The following is a 339-nucleotide window of genomic DNA, read 5'->3' as shown; positions in this document are numbered from 1 at the left end:
TTCCAAAGCGTCGTACGACGCACATCGGATGAAGCGTGAATCCAGCAAAACACCTGCCGCGCACTATTGCCTCCTGACAAAGTGGATATGAACTACAAAGCAAGGTCCACTTTTCTGAGGGTACATGCATCCTCTTTTCAAGGTTGCAGGTGATAAATCAATATTTCATTCGTATATAATGCATGCTGTTTACTGTTATAATATTTATATTGTGATTTAGGCGAGTCGCGGCAACGAAAATCTCGGTCGGTCAATCTGCCATTGATCTCCCCCACCGTGTAGAAAATACGCGGGAAAATGCGATTTTGTTCCACACGCCTAATCACTTTCATATTTTAT

This window comes from Trachymyrmex cornetzi, unplaced genomic scaffold (assembly GCF_001594075.2).
Source record: "Trachymyrmex cornetzi isolate Tcor2-1 unplaced genomic scaffold, Tcor1.1 scaffold1160, whole genome shotgun sequence".
Taxonomy (NCBI): Eukaryota; Metazoa; Arthropoda; class Insecta; order Hymenoptera; family Formicidae; genus Trachymyrmex; species Trachymyrmex cornetzi.
The sequence above is the reverse complement of the archived record's forward strand: the minus strand, read 5'-3'. Positions refer to the sequence as shown.